This window comes from Bombus impatiens, unplaced genomic scaffold, assembly GCF_000188095.3.
Source record: "Bombus impatiens unplaced genomic scaffold, BIMP_2.2 scf_0319, whole genome shotgun sequence".
Lineage (NCBI taxonomy): Eukaryota > Metazoa > Arthropoda > Insecta > Hymenoptera > Apidae > Bombus > Bombus impatiens.
In genome coordinates, this window is record NT_176738.1 from 86,019 (window position 1) to 102,380 (window position 16,362).

The 16,362-nt window shown below is 39.3% G+C and overlaps 2 long non-coding RNA genes across 2 annotated transcripts in view; one reads left to right on the top strand and one right to left on the bottom strand.

Moving 5' to 3' along the window:
• LOC117151621 overlaps positions 1-1,928 on the top strand; it is an 8,789-nt gene extending 6,861 nt beyond the window's left edge. The window contains exon 3 of the long non-coding RNA XR_004461665.1: positions 1,329-1,928. This is a non-coding gene — a long non-coding RNA (uncharacterized LOC117151621). The remainder of the gene's footprint in view (positions 1-1,328) is intronic.
• Positions 1,929-14,870: 12,942 nt separating this feature from the next.
• On the bottom strand, positions 14,871-15,683 carry LOC117151620. Its single transcript, XR_004461664.1, has 3 exons — positions 15,539-15,683; positions 15,106-15,429; positions 14,871-15,008 (listed from the first exon to the last, which is right to left on the bottom strand). It is a non-coding gene; the product is annotated as an uncharacterized LOC117151620 (long non-coding RNA).
• Positions 15,684-16,362: the final 679 nt, after the last annotated feature.

Consider the following 16,362-nt stretch of genomic DNA (forward strand, 5'->3'; position numbering starts at 1 on the left):
GGCGCGGCTCTGCCGCATCGTACCGTAACGCAGAAAGGCGGCGCGAACGCTCGAGAAAGAGAGAGGAGGAAAGGAGGATCACGGAGAAAGGAAGACAGGGAGGAGGTTGTTGGAACGAGGAGAGAACGAGTCTAGTATGGGCTGCAGCGAACACTGGAGGGAAAAGAAAGGGAGGACGAAGAGAGAGAAGGGGGTAGAAGAGGTGGTGAAGAGGTTGCTGAGGAGCTTCTTTATTGGAGAGACAAAGAAGGGAACGCACGAGAGGAAGAAAACGGCGTGGGCTTCGAGAGAAGATTTAGAAATTGAAGAAACGCGCGGCAAGGTGTCCACCGCGGATAATAGGGTGCAAGAGGAAAATCGTGGGGGTTGAGGGATGAACAGAATCCCGAGGTACGATCTTCCAAAGGAAAAGTCGAGAGACGTCGACGAAAGGAAGAAGAGTATCAACGATGAAAATATCGATATATATTTCGCTGGAAAACGCGGGAAAATGATGAAACCAAACAAATTGGGAAACCAACAAATGTAAAGAGAATAGGAAGATTCATCCGTGGAAAATCAATATCGTGGTCGGTTCCGCTCAATCTTAATTTTCCGCTTGTAAAAGATCCGCGATAACTTAACTAGTCGTTCCCGTATGAGAAGCATAACTTGCCGAAGACTATGATAGAAGATAGAGTGAATGGTATGAAAAAGGATGGATGGAAAAGAATTGCGGGAGTGGGACGGCCACGCAAGGGGGTAGAAGAAGGCATCGGATAGATGAAAGGAGAGAAATAAGGGCTGAACGAAGGACGAAGGTGGCGAGAGGCTGCAGGCTCTGTTCGCGAGCAACGTAAAAGAAAGATGTACTTATGTAGTTAAGCCGGCGTTAGATCGTTTCGTCCGCCATCGCCGCTCCGTGGCGCACTTTTTAAGCTCTACGATTACTTATCTCTTTCCTCCGTCCATTCTCTCCCGTTCCAGCGTGATGAATCGCGACTATTCTTCATGCCGCGTGGACGCCCCGCGATTTAGCTCATGAACAATCATTAAAATCACCCTCGAAAAATCGTGGTTCCGCTTAATTTTAGGTTTATGCTTATACTGCAATACTTCAAACTGTGTATTAAATTACCATGATATATTTGTGTGTTTTGAAAGTTTTTTTTTTTTAATTTTGTTTAATAATCAAAATGAAACGAATTCTCGTAGTCGATGAAAGCAGCAATTTATATGGTCGTTATGTGAACGAAGCTCGCATTAATCCGGCAATCGCTTATCGATTGCACCATCACACGAACGAAATTGAGCTTACAGGGTGTTAAAGGTAACGTTTTCAATTCCAGCTCCCACACCGGAGGCAGTAACGAGCCATCAAGTCTCCCGGTAATCGAATGCCAACTGCGGTCTTGTGTTTGCTCTAACGCCTTCGCGAGAAACATGAAGCTAACTAATCGCTATCTACGCTTACGTGTCTCTGAGGAAATACTACTTTCACTTCTAAATTTACACATATATGTCGTCCAATTGACATTCGTTGCTCGTTTTTCTGTATTTTAATCGAATTTAGGGGCTTTTTCCACGGAACGGCTAGAATCTGGCCGAGAAACGTTAAGACCGATTTTAATCATAAATGTGATAATATTTTTCGGACATTTCGAATATACAACTGTGGATAAAATTATTTACTAAATTATTGAGAGTAGATACGTAATATTGCTAAAAATTGCGGACTCAAAGTGGTGTAAGTTAATATATTGTTACTGTCTATAAAACGATGCTCTACGTTTATTGTCATAAAAATTCGTTCTATTTTCCAAGTCATGAAGACGTATTGTAACAGAGGATGAAGTTATAACTTAATGAATTACGAAACTAAATGGATGATATCTGTAAGAGTTGTGATACGTAATTAAATTAAAGTTTATTAAATTTTCTCTTCCATCTTTCCGCGGTTCTTAGTTACGTAGCAACCAACTAGACTTTTCCTAGATTTTTCACTTCTTGAAAAATGAGGCTGACTAATGTGTTTGGACATAGTGACTCAGTCGTATTTAGCACTCGACGAGTTAATGACCTAGTCATCCAATAAAATGTTCAAAACTCGAAAGTCATTCGTTTCCTTGAAAATCTTCCCTAATTTATTTTCTCCATTTTTTTTCCACGAAGAAAAAGAAACTTAGGGGAATATTCATTCCAGATGAAGATAAGTCACGCGGTTATCATGTTCACCATGATGTTCCTTCGTGGTGAAGCACACAGAAGAACAGAGGGAACGATTATTTTCAAGGCAATAATTCAAGGCCGGTCGGTTAAACGAAATATCTCTTAAAACTCGGCGCAAAGATTAAACGCTAGCACAATTAATCACCATCGACGGTTAAACTCCTCGCGAAAATCGATATATCGCGCGCGCCATCCTCCCCGGTAACCCTTGCGCAAGACGCACGCTCGTGATGGGTGAATTTATTATTGGTAATCGTGAATAACGACTGAGCTCGATGTTTTCGACCTTGAGAAATCAGCCTTCGTAGCAGTGTCGGCTGAACGGCACGCAATAAAAGCGGAAGCTAATTACGTTTATTAAACGTACGAGTCTTAGAGATCGAGTCGTATCTATTAACCGTAAATATCACGGTTATTGGAACGGATTTATACATCTCCTCGATCCTCGTTTCCTCGTTTTGCTATTAGAACACGCGTTTAATCATCTTTTGTTAACCCTGGGTTACTGCATATCATCGTTTTATCCTGAATTCGGTCCTCGTTCTTTTGATATAAATAATCCAGTCTTGTATAGCATGGTTTAAAAGAATAATTATATAACAAGAGATATTTACATGTTATGGTATACATTTATTAAATAAATAAATAAATAAAATTATTAAATAGAGAAAGTCCTTATATCAGAGTTAATTCAAATATTTTAAGTTCGTACCGGCTCGAAATATTTAAAAATTCGGAAGCTATTCTGTGTTTATGGTGTTTGAAAATGTAACAAATATATTCGTAAATCGTATTTAAAATGTACGTGTGTATAATATATTCTAGTTCATTTAATTTGATTAATGATCATGCGCTGACAAGTAAGATCCTGGTATTCATGCCGAGGATCTTCAGAGTAATTTCGAGAGTACTTTTATCTCGTTCTTCGTTATTTATTCATTTCCTGAAATTCATTTGAATATTAAGTGTTTCTCTTACATTTTAACAGAACTCTTAATACCATACTAATGCTTCGTTAATTACAATCTTTCTTCAAACATCTCCTTTTACAGAACTAGCTCAACGTGTCTTTGGCATGGTTACTTTCTTCGGCAGTCCTGTAATTGCAATCCAACTTAGCTCGTTACTAACGTTAGTTTGAACACAACCAGAAAATGAGTTCTAATTTAATACACCTCTGACAATTTCCATTTAAATAACCGATTTTACTCGACGAAGCAGTCCAAAATGGATACTCGTAGCTTAACTGAACGAAAATAACATTCTTGAGAAAAAGTAGCGACGCAAAACTTTGTATGCCAGATTTCTAAGAAGCAACGCGATCTTCTTCAAAATTGTGCCTTTTGAAAGTTTCAAAAGTACATCGATGCAAACGTTTTTCCTACTTCTTAAAGCAATGTTAATTCATTAGAATATCTGCTTGATTGATCACAATCTTTTTAGTGTTCCAGATTGTGTGAAAGTGAATGTTACGATATAAGGAATTACAGTAGCGACTACAATTTTCTTTGCTGTTAAAAATTCATTGACCAATGACCAGTGTAATTTTCATGGAGAGCTGCTTGTTACGTTGTGATACAGCATCTCTGTTTTACCAAACATTTATTTAGAAATTGCTTTATATCGATGAAATCAATTAACACGTGCGTATTACGTCAATAAGATACATAGATCGTAATAATTCATTTGTTTTTGTCAGAGTTACAGGTACGCGTCCATTCGAAAGTAAATCTACCGCGAGTTACTTTTGACAGCATTTCTTGCAAGTGGACGCTGCGTTGAAAGTGGCTATCCAATCTGATAGTGACTCGGATAATCGCTCTCAACGCGGTGTTCGCTTGCAAGAAATACTCTCGTGAACAACTCGCGATAGCTTTACTCTCAAGTGAACACTTACTTTACCAGTCAGGCAATGAGTTATAAGGAAAGTAGTTTCATTATTTTTTGATCAGACCGCATATGCGAAACCATACATACAATGTCGACAACCTGCATATTGTTCTTTATCTATTTCACACATTTACAATGGGACATTAAAATCGACAGATAGGTATTTTTAGATTGCGTATATATGGTATTGTTCCGAATGCGAAAATTGAAATGTGAAAATTTGAATGTGAAAAGTATTTTACAATAATTCATATTGGACACATATGTGAGGTTCCACGATATAAGAACAGGCATTGTATGAAAATTATTTATTCGTACAATATCGTAGGAAATGAAAATGGGATACGTGGTCCACGTGTTAACACTAGAACTACCACACCAGTAAAATTGACTGGTTTTACAACTTTATTTTAAAATTCCTACTTCGTGTTATATTTTTTCCGCAATGATGTAATGACTTTCGCAACGATAACTAAAGGAATAATATAATGAATTTTATTTTGTTTTTTATGTATTCAAAATAATTTTGTATCAAGGCTACTTGTACCAACATCAATCAAAATGACTGGTACTTGTCACAGTCTAAGAGAATTCTACAATCTGTTTATCTAACTCCAATTAACCAGTTTCCTCGTTTTTCAACTTGCCACACGTTTTTAAAATTTTTACCGCGTATCATTCGATACGATGATATCAGTTACGAGGAAAATTCCGAATCGATCGCTAGATCGCTAGATGCCAACGCTAGAAATACCACAGCAGTTAAAATGACTGGTTCTACAATTTTATAAATCCTCGTTTAGGGATGATGGTCCCAGATGGATTAATAATACCAAAAATATTCTATTATTACGTATTTTTTGAAGACCAGTCATGTTCACTGGTTTTGGTAGAAATAGTTTCGCGTTAACTATCGGTAGTTGTAGAGTTAAAGCGAAATTCCGCGATAAACTGCGGGTTTTTCTACATTTATAGGAAATTTGATAGTGCAAAATTATAGAGAATTCACATAATATGAAAAAATATTAGCGATCCCTGTTCTTATTTAACTTTATTCCCCAAACATACAAATCTGTATAAAACATAATGTGTTGTATAGAATTATCCTTATGCAAGGAAACAACGTCGAATTTCATATTTTCATTCTTAGATGTCTGAGTAACAAATACTTTGTCATAAACCACGTTGTTCTGACAGGTTACGTTCTTTCACTGAGAACGAACTATCTATTCTATTCTATTCCAACTATCTAACTATTCACTCAGATAGAACTATCACTAGTTCCAGTGTTAAACATGCGCGTCGAAAACTGCATTTTTGCTTGGTCAAGAGATAACCACGCTTATTCGGATAGAGCTGAAATTTCTTATGATCTCTCGTAAAGTGACGAATGAAAAATCGTTTAGTTTATCACGGAAGCGTGGTAAATTCGACGTCGATCGATTTAATATCGGGATGGAGAAAGCACGGTCGACAAAAGGACGAGCAAAGAGGAAGCCGAGATACAAATTTATTCGCGGAGCGTGTTTGGTAGGCGTTGGAAGTGACGCAGCCCGCGCCGCCAATTTATTCCGGCGTGGTAAAGGTACCTTGAGAGCGCGAGAAGACGAAGTTGCCGCCGCGATCAAGTCATTCCATTATCTGAATTGAGTGCTGCTCGTGGGTACCTGCAATCAGTTTTTTCCCCCACTCTGAGCTTCGCTTCTGCTTCGTATCCTCTCGTCACGCCCTCGACATCTCTCGCCGAAATGAATGCACTTCAGAGAAAAAAAGTGAGAGATCAGAGGGTTGCTTGGTGCAGCTGCACATCGGATATTACGTGTAATAAGCGATTCTTCTTATCGTTGTTGTAGTCTGTTCTGTGCACGACGTTTAGGATGTTTGTCGACTTTTATAGGTGAGAGATTATGCTGTTGGACGAGAGGTGATATTTTGGTTTGCAGTTCGGGGGATGGGTATATTCGTTTGATGGAATAGGATCTTTGTTCTGATTATTAGATTGTGGATGCAAAAACGTACAGAATGTATGTAATGTGGAAAAATATATAAAATATTTCAAGCGAAGGACTTATTTAATGTTTAATGTATGAAACAAATCTGTATTTAGATTTTATATATTGGTTAAATTATTGTTATTGTATATATTGCTAGTGTATGTGTGGTTATATTGATCAATTTCCTCTATGTAAGAAATTAATTGAAATTTTAGTGTCTTCTTCCGATAATTAAGAGGACGCGACGTCATGAAAAAATAGTTCATATTCATTAAACAGGACGAGTATTAGGTAACAGTATTAGCATGACGCGATCTTATTACGCGAAGCAAAATCGTGAATTCGAAGTAGTTACATTTACGTAATAAAACCGTTATCTTTTATTTAAATGTTTATTTTATTAAAATTTTATTTTATATGTGTATAAAAATTATATACACATATAAGCTCGATGATGAGATTTTTGGTGAAAAAAATTATGGTAACCAAGAATCCTAAGAGTAGAATTTTCTAAAAAATATTTGTTGTTTTTTTCTACATTCCAACTATACGAATACTTTTATCTCTCATTGTAATATTCATGCTGTCCTTCGATTTCTTCGAACATTCCTCAATGAACACCTGTAGACGATCTCAGAAAGCTGCGTTTTCGTAAATGCTCGATGCAAACAGTCATTTCCTTCGATATTAAAATAATCATGGATTTCTACCGTGCAATAATCGCGACTAAATGTGCACTTTGGGTCTGACCGGTTCGTAATTTACGTCGAGCTCGTATGATCCAGACGTTTCTCTGGTGCCGCGACTGCGTCTCTTTATTTTTCGTAGAGAGCGTGTGGAACGGTTCGATCAACGGAAGCGGCGTTCAATGTCTCGAACAAAGTGGACGAGGGGGCACCCCTCGAGCAACAACAACTCGCCCCGAATTACAGGATCATTAAATCCAATTTGGGATTAAAATATTGCCTGCTAATAAGAATCGCGCCAGCCGCGTATGTAGCTCGCGCATAATTGCATTATTACGCTCTCCCTTTTAGCGAACAAATTGCCCCCCTGTCTCTTTGCCGTGAAACCGACCGATTCTTTCTTCCCCTTCCTATATCCCGTCGTTCCCTCCCATTATTTTCCCTCTTTCTTTTACCATCATGATTTTGTTCCACCATCTCACCGATTTCGTGAGAAATTACGCGGCGAGCGAGACGAATATTCCTGTTCTTGAGGCACTCTTTGAGAAAGATAGCCTCCCCGAATGGTTCTTTTGAAAGATTGCGTTGAAAGGTTTGAATAAACTCACCGGTAAAAGCGTGTGTTTTTCATACGAACGCGTAAGTGAAATAAGGTGGATAGATCAGACACGGATGGCGCGAGATGTGAATTTTAAGAAGCATCGTGCGTAATTATTTTCTCATTTAGATCGGTCGGTTGATAAATTCCCAAATGGCTTATTAATATTATAATTCGAGTATGTTTGTATGAGTTTGCGTGTATGTATCGCGTGTAATTAAAATTACACCTAACTAGTCACGTTATATCCTCGTTCGTTTATGGTTATGTGGTCGTTCTCTTCTCTTTATCCACGACCCTCCACGTCAACTTTCCTCCCTGACAAGCCTTGCACCGAGTATCGACACTTTCGTGTGAAATTATGCAAGCCTCCACGCCAGTTTAAGTCGCTAGTTTAATTATTTTATCGCTTCTTATTCGAGCCATCGTGTTTTCCCCCTTTCCTCTCTCTTTCTCTCTCCTTGTCCCTCTTTCACGTAATTTCACTTCCCTCTATGTCTCTTAATTGTTTTATTTACTTCTTTAATCTCTTCGGATTTCTTCTTGGTATTTTATATTGTTCCTCTTTTATTTCCTCGCCCACGTAAACTAAGTCCGCGTGAAAATAATCGGTGAGATCATCCATCGTGAACGATTTTTCTTCATGGTGCATCTACTACCTACATAAGGGGTGGGCCGCAAGTATGGCGCGGGAAATTTTACAGTTCAAAGCACTTTTCGCCGCACGAAGATTCATTTTTCAGAATAATTTTGACATTCTATCGAATACATTCGACTGAGACTTTGGAAAAATCGAACTAACTGCTGTGTTTAGGCAGATAAATACGAAGTCTGTATTTCAATACGACTAACACAAATTACGAATTATTTGCAAACGAAATTCTCCTGCTAATGAAATGTTTAAAGAAAGATTATTCTTATCGTTAATTGCAATATATCGACTTCCAGCGTTGTAGTATAGTATTTCGTGAACATAAGGCAAGGAATATTCTTCGATTGATCCTAAAAATATATTTCTTATGTGAAATTTCCTGGATTTCAGAATTGAAACAAGAAGCAAAAAGCGATGTTTTTATGAAACAGTGTTCATCACGAGTATTATATTTCTCAGTGGCACAGCGATTTTACAAAAAGCGCTATTATACCAAAAAGCAGTAGAAACGTTATACAAATTTACGCGTACGTATTATATTTCGGAAACAAAGATGCGATTACCGATCATCGGATCAAACTTGTAATTTACTTGTCACTTACTCGCATCTCTGATCATTTTATCTAGATCAGTTGGTAGGAAAAATTCAGATGCGTGCTCGGAGAATCTTTTGTTTATAAATCAACGACTATTCGCAGCTTTTTTCAACTGATCTTCCGCCCTTATTTATTATGTAATTGATCGTAATTGCTCGGGGAAATTCTTGTTACCGTTTCGATTGGGTAAGCATCGTTGCTCGCGAATATGGCGAGCTAACGGATCGGTGGCTGCTCGTCACAGAAAATCCGCCACGCTGCCTTTTACAACGGCTCGTTGTTACGTGAACGTCTGAAACGCGAGCTATTTCCTTTAACGGGCGTAAATCGCGTTCACGCTGGCCAACATTAAAATGGCGCGTGTGTTCAGGCAAGCCGAACGAACGTTCAACGATGTCGAAACCCGTCTAAACTGTTGAATTATATTTATTTATACGATCCGACACGGCCACTTTACCTCGAGATTATAAATTTCCTCATTTAAATTAATATTATCGAGATATCTAAAATGAATTCCAAATAAATGGTTACTCAAATAAGAGACGATAGCGTTCGATAAGAAAATGAAATTACCGTATAACGTAGCAGAGTTTATTCCTCAATAACAAATCGATTAAAACACACTGAAGCATTTCTGAATTAGGTTAGGCTAATAGGAGTATAACATTTTTGATATTTTACCTTACTGCACCTAAAACACACGATATTTTGATTATTCTGTACAGAGTGTAAGACTGAATTTTAAGTACAACCCTATCCATGCTGTATTTAGCTTTATTATTAGGTACATAAGCAATGAAAAATGGGGTAATAAATTTTGAAATTATATTTCTTTTTAAATAAATGCTTATGCCAGCCATTATCCTTTTCAATGCATGTACATATAACATTTCGAACGCTTTCGAGATCTTTTTCTATGGCTGTTTCCGGTAGCCTCTAAAACATACTTATGAGAAGTATAATTTTCAAAGTCGCGAATAACGATCAAATGTCCTCGTCAATTATTCGACAAATATCGTGTACTCCTAATCTAAAATGAGCCAGTAGTCATGCCAATCGTGAGGGTTAGTACAAAAGACGTTTAAAAGACGCAAGATGCAGCACGGAAACGCATCACGATCGCAAAGGAAGAGGATTTGGAAGCAGCGTGGCGCGACATTCGTTCTCGTCCAGGTGGTCAGCGCCATCAGCGAGAAGAACACCGCGATAGGACGAACGACGGGAAGAAAGGGGGATGATCAGTGGTAGTTTAAACGTTAAGGCCGAAAGTTTCACGAGACTGGAAAGCTCGAGGAGAAGTCAGGCCCACGATCTAATCTACCGGGGATTTATCCTCTCCGGCCCCCTTTCGGCGCCATAATATCTGCGGGCGCAGCTGCTGCTGCCGTTTCGGCTATCCTTTCTGGTAGGCGGCGACTTATCTCTACTTTACGACTGACTACGTTCGACGCTTAACGTCGAATCCGGCCTGGTGCTGCGCTGCAACAGATAAAATGGTGGTCCACCGGTTCCCCCGTGGTGGCCATTTTGCCTCTAATTAATTGACGGGACTTTCTTGCCGACTATCGGCCACCAAAAACCCTTCACCAGGCCTCGACAATCCCATGCACCGCGTTTCGAACCTGCTTTAATGTATTCGGATACCTATCTCGCCTTTGGTCGCCTCCTCGCGGCCCTCCAGACGCGCTTCTACGTTTAAATTTCACATTGACTGACGATTCAATGCCGCCTGGTCTCGGCGATCGTTCCACAGGTAAATGTAAATCCCGGCTCGGGAGGAAGACGCCACGTTCCTCGAGCATCGTGTGTCACCGACCCTCGTCTCCAACGAACCGATACTCTTTGATGCCTTTCTGCTCGATTCTCGCGTCGACGCCTGTTCTCGCGCTTCGCGATACGTGTTGCAAAGCGCCGGTTACTCTTATAGTCGTCCTTTTGTGCTGCGATTGTGTGAGAGAATGTAGGATATCGCGGAGGATCGTCTTTGGTGTTGAAATAAGCAACTTCTTTGTAGAACTTGCGACTGTATCGTGACTTGTTATCATTGAAAGGAGTTTTTATCGAATATCAAAGTCTAAAGTTTGTTTCTTGCATGCTCTGCTATGATTAATCACGAGAATTTCTTTACGGTGCCTGAGACTATACTACGGTGTTTATTAATAACAACCAATTTTGATCAATTCGAATATTATAATTCTTCGTGTGTTCCCTCTAATGAACGTGGTATGGATTTCTTTATATCGTTTGTGACTAAATACATTGTGAAGCTACTCAGTTTGGTTAATTGCGGTTTCAAAATTCACGAATATTCGTTAACAATCATTGTGAAAATTTTCTTATAACGTTTGCAACCATATCATGTGTTGCAATACAACGATATTGATCTTATACAGACACCTACACAGGCATTTGAACAGGACACTTACACAGGTCATACTCACTACTGTATAGAGAGTGGGGTTCAAAATCTTTTAAAGGAGCATGGGTCACTACGTACAGTCAGTCTGGGAGTAACTGGCCAACTGTCAACAATCCATAAATTCTTTACCTGCACACTTTGTTAATTATACCATATCCCTCACTTATATTTTAAATACATTTGGTTCTGTAATTCTGCATTAATAAATATCACCTAATATTATTTCAACATAAACACAATAATCTTCCACAGCTTATTTATCTTAACTTTAAGATTAAATTCTAACATCATGGAATCATTATCATTAAAAACTATTTCTATTCAATTTTAATTAATCCCAGACCCAAAATACCTCATCTTATCGACACTTCTTGCCAATGTTTGCGATCATATCGCGCGACTATTACCATTTTGTTTAGCTTTTTCTTTCAATTTTAACTGATTCCGATTCCAAAATTCCTTTCTCTTCCAACAAGCATCCTTTATCTACTTTCCACCCTCGATCCAACGATCTACGATTCACGCGAAGACAAAGGAGCTCGCCAAACAAAATGGTAATAACCCTTCCACGTACTCGGGAAAGTGGTACCAAACGGTTGGAAGAAGGTGTCGCGGCAAGTTTGCGATTCACCGGTGGTGGTAGCGAAGAAACGCGCAACAATAAGCGCGCATCGTAGTCGGTTCATTTTTCTCGCAGCCTTAAACGGTTGCCTTCTCCGGCTCTCTCGTGGTCGCTTAGAGGAAGGGAAGATCGTAATCTGAATGGGCCTCGGTGTTGTTGCCGGCGTGGCGGGTGCCAGCGGCAGATAGGAATCACCCGAAGGAGCGCGTATCGTGAGTCCCCGGGCACACTGTGTCTACGTACACGTACAGACGCAATCCACGCCGGGATATAGGATAACGTAGGACCCCACTTAGCTACTAATGCTGTCGCTACTCGCCCTTTCCCAGCGTAAATTATGTCCTCGAGCAGGATCGTCCGTTTCGCCTCGCGACTGCCCTCGCCCACGGGGAATATAACACGATCTCCAGGCTAATCGGCTCTCTCGTACGTGCTCGGGTCCCGACAATCGCTACTAGAGACAACCGTAAGACCTCCACCGGACCTAGATGCCAAGCCATGTCTTCTTTTTTTCCTTCTGTCTCATTCCACTTTTTAATTTTTAAAGTCTTTTATTTTTTTTTTTTTTTGCTCTTTTTCCATTGATATCGAGGTAGGCGGTTGTTGTAAGAGGATACTTCGACGATGTTGCGCGTTCCATTTTCAGCGACCGAAGAAACTACTGTTCGAGAGCGGCTTTTGGGGGGAAGATTTTTAAAGGATTGGTAAATAGGTAACGAGAACTCACTGTTGCAATCCGTCAAATATATGTGAAATAATTAAATAAATATAAATAAATATCGTCGCGAGACGCACGTACAAACGTATTCGCTAGACAGTGTAATAACAACTCGCAGATAACTCGTAGATACTGATAGATACTGGGTGTATACTGGACTCTTCTCGGTTGCGTCCGTTTATTTATACTGGTCGGGGGAAAGTCGGAAAATTCAAATTTGTCTTTGTTCGATGGTTGCACGTGGCGGCGACATCGTTTGTCCGGAGTTTATTTATTATTACATTACTCCAAGACAAAACAACATGATTTAAATTATCCTCTACTCATGTGCCGCAGATTCATTGGGAAAATAAAGTGAGAGAGAGGATTTAATATTAGTTTGGAGAATTGAAGCGATGCTGAAAATTTCCGATGTTGCGGAGGTGTGTTTGTTAATTTGTCTAACAACAAATAGAAATAATCACGAAACTTAATAAATACGAAGAAGCGTGAGTTTATATTTAATACATCAACATTGATAGTTTTTAATTAATATTTAGAACATTATATTATACTGAGAACCTGAAAGAGTTAAAGTCAAACACATATTCCAATTAAGTCTTCAAGATCTAAGGAAGACGATCAATTTTCAAACGTCAATTCTGTGCGTTCCCATTCTCACCGAGCAGCCAGCGCGAGAAGCCTATCTGCTTGGCGATTCAATAAGCTCGTGGACTCGTGTAGCACCTATGCAAAGTCTGTTGGAAGTTGGCCGTCAGCTCGGCGAGAAGCAGCCTCGTTAGCGTCATTTTAGATCGGATCGTGGCTGGCTAAGGTGGATCGAAGAATAGAGAAAAGGAAAGGTAGAGGGGGAAACGGGTGATTTGTGGCTTTTCCCAGTACCACGCGACGTTCGCCCGGACAATTTGTATTTCCGATTTCTATGGCGAACGCTTCAGGGCTGCCAGGTGCTGGAAAGGTGGCTGTTAGATGGTTCGCGTCGCTCGTCTCATTGTGTCGGCGACTTTTGAGACATGTGGAGTTACGTTGCGTGTCATGAGAGCCACGAGTAGAACGGATAGACCAACCAGAAGAAATGTTTAACGAAGGAGCAGACTTTCGAGGATCGATAAGGATGTCTTCGGCTCGTAAATTGGAGAATAACGTGGATAGTAACGCACAGCCTCTGGCCATGAAATTATAGGGCCATTCGAAATTGAGGCGCGAACAGACTTTGTATATAATAGTGAAGATAATTAGCTTTGATTCCAGCTCATACTCTTTACGTACTGTATCTTATTACGTACTTTATGTACTTATTATTTTGTCTCAAACATTTTGAATTCTTTGTTTTTAATCGAATAATATGGTGTTATGGAACGAGTGCAAAAATGGCTTAAGCAGGCTGCACACATTTCTATCAAATCAAGTAAATTGTCTAACAATAACGTCTATCTATTTAGAAATAAATTAGACAATCAAACAATTTTCTGTCTATAACACAGTGATGCAGTTAGGAAATTGTAGATTTAACGATTAAGCGTCGTAAAAGAAAAAGTGGAAACTAGAATTAATCTTCTCTCGTTATCTTTTCATTTCAAAGTTTCGATGAACTATAGAGAACATCTGAAGTTGAAAGATTTATCAAAAATCTACCCCTACAACATGTCAAGCAGAGAAAAACAATTCTAACTAATAAATGCCCAAACACGAGGTAAAGGACATAAATAGAAGAAAATGAAAAGTTCTTGAAAAAGAAGCACCCCATGAACTTAATACTGAGAGATACACGTGCACTTCTAGAACGTATCGTCCTATTGTGACGGTCGTATAGGGTGGTCGCTAGGACAAATCTGTCCCTTTTGTCGACGACCGGTGACGCTCATTGTGCATCGCGGTAACGTCGACAGCGAGCACGGCAACAGCGGCAACAACAGAACGACAATGCCAATGTACAAACGATCGAGTGGGCGGTAGCCGTGTTTTCGGATGTCCCGTCCCTTTCATTGTCGCCGCAAGAGCGCAGTATCACCCTGATTCCTTCTCCGTCGGTGAAGTCTGCGCCCTGCTGTTAGGACACGCGCGTCCAGCCATTCATCTTCTCGTCTTTCGTGTTTTCCTATTTTCTTCTATACAGAGAAATCGCTGGTACGTTTCTTTTTCAGGGTTGAATAGAACAAATACCGATTTTGTGTCACATACGTTTTGGAAATTTGCGTTCTACTATTGGGCTGGCAACTAAGTGATTGCTAATTTTGTCATTAGGCGGTATTGACAAAATCCAACATATATCTGGAATCTTCTCACAAGTGTAAACTTCTTAAAATTTCCATGAATTTTGGGAAATTGCTCTATGAGAACAAGTTTCAGTAATTTAATGTATCTAAAATTCTGAGAATTAATTAGAAACTAATGTGTTTAGGTATGCTCCAGAATATTCGTAAAGTGACAAATCAATTTGGTGTGCGATGATTTGAATATGCAATATATGTATGAGACCTCCGCAGTACATGTAAAACCTCCTACTTACAGTTACAGACAAAACGCGATCACAGTAGCTTCCTTAATCTATAGAAACGCTTCCGGTTGTCCAGAAAAATTTCACGATTGCTATGTAGTCTACCAATGCATCAGTAAATTTGCAAACTGAAAAAAATAGAGTCTTAAAATCAGTAAAAAAAAAAAAGAAAAAATAATCCATATCAATACTTAAGACGACAACCCTTCGAGTGGCAACCCTTACGTTTCGCTGAACCGCAGTTTGTAATAAAATATTTCTTGTGGATTCTCAGAAAAGCATCTCCCACGTATCCTCCGCAGTAAAGTCAACCCCTCGAACGTAGATTGCCCAGCAGTTACGGTTTCCCAGACGTCGTCGTTTTGCCAGGCATCATCCGCGAGACCGTTGCCTTTTTTCCAGGGTGCGTACACAAAACGTGGGACGTAAAGCCGGCTTCCACCGAAATGGAACATAGGTATCAGCGATGATCCCCGTGTGAGGCGCCAGCTGGCTCATATTGAAACCAACCCCCTAACGTGCTCGGCCAATGCCCTCCCCACCATCCTTCTACAAAGAACCTAAATCATTTTCAGCCCCTCTACCGGTGCTTCCTGCGTGTACTAACAACCCCTGGTTTCCTCAGGGGCCACACCCTGGCTAGCCAGGCTCCACCTACCGAAAGGTCTAGCGTTTATAGAGTCCTCCTTCGCCAGTCAATGGAATCGTCTCTCCCTTTTTTTCTTTTTTTTTATTTATAGTTCTTTCTTCATTTGCGGCTCTTTGACTTCTTTATACAAAAATGTCGACAACTGCGTTGTATATCCGAGAGAATAGGGAATGAGAGCTGGAGATTTTTTATTTTGTAGCTTATAAAATTTGTTTGGGCTAATTGATTCTTAGAATTTCAGATGTAATGAATTAATAACATTTTTAGCCGTAATATTGGTTTTTTTTTGGCAATTGGGAGAAAATAATGGAAAAGTTAATTTTTTTATCAAAGTTTAATAGTTTTTGGAATTTTATACAGTAGATCACTGAAGCTTTTACTCATGATTTTGTATCTTTGGGAATGGAGAACGAGAGTGTTACAGCAAAGATACTTATTTCATTATTAACATTGGTCTGAAAGTTAATTTGAGGTAACTAACAGTTAGAATTTTAGATACATTGAATCACTGAAATTTCTATTCATAACGTTTTCAAATATAAGAATTTGATTGATGAATAACGTCGTATAAAAGGAAGAGAGTATGTCATGCTCGATAAGGCACTTTTCATTCCGTTATTAATGAGATTCCTGTTCTCACGATAATCGATTAGACGCGGACCTGGGAAGGATTTTTAATTAAATCGAACAAATAGGAATTTCAAGCGTACACATATCCGTGCGATTTTCAAATGATTATTTAGAGTTTCTGTTGCTAAGATTTGCCTGAACAGAGTTTCCAGTGAAAGATATTAGCTTTCTCTCTTCCTTTTCCCAGGGATGTAATTAGATAA